This window comes from Ornithorhynchus anatinus, chromosome X1 (genome assembly GCF_004115215.2).
Source record: "Ornithorhynchus anatinus isolate Pmale09 chromosome X1, mOrnAna1.pri.v4, whole genome shotgun sequence".
Taxonomy (NCBI): Eukaryota; Metazoa; Chordata; class Mammalia; order Monotremata; family Ornithorhynchidae; genus Ornithorhynchus; species Ornithorhynchus anatinus.
Window position 1 is genome coordinate 91,406,961 of NC_041749.1, and position 581 is coordinate 91,407,541.

Consider the following 581-nt stretch of genomic DNA (forward strand, 5'->3'; position numbering starts at 1 on the left):
GAATTTATGGGACCTGTGCAGCCCTGGAGTGAGATACTCTCCCTCCTGCACTGCCTCTGAACTCACTCCCAATCACTGCCCTGGGGTCAGTCCAGCCTTAAAGTAAGCGCAGGCTCTGTGGGGAATAGGGCAAGGTGGGGGTGGGGGGGAGGAGGAGCGGAGAGGAGGGTGCAGCAGGATGAGTGAGTTTTTCTTAATAGTATTAATTGAGCTCTTAAGCTCTGTGCAGAGCACTATACTAACCCCTAAGGAGAGGTCATTGAAATTAGCAGACATGATCTGTACCCTCAAGGAGCTTACTCCACAGGGGAGATGGACGCTAAGATAAATTACAGGGAGGAGGAAGCTATAGGGGATATAAAGATATGAACATAAGGACTATGGGGTTGGGGGACAGGGTAGGGGGGGAGGCATGAGAACCTACCCAAGTGAATAGGTGAGGCTGAAGTGTCAGTAGGGGAGGAAGTAGGGTGGGGAGATGCAAAATTATTCCGGGAAGGCCTCCTGGAGGAGATGTGATTTCAGAAGAACCTTGAAGATGGGAGAGAAGTGGACTGCCAAATGTGAAGGAGTTCCAGGCA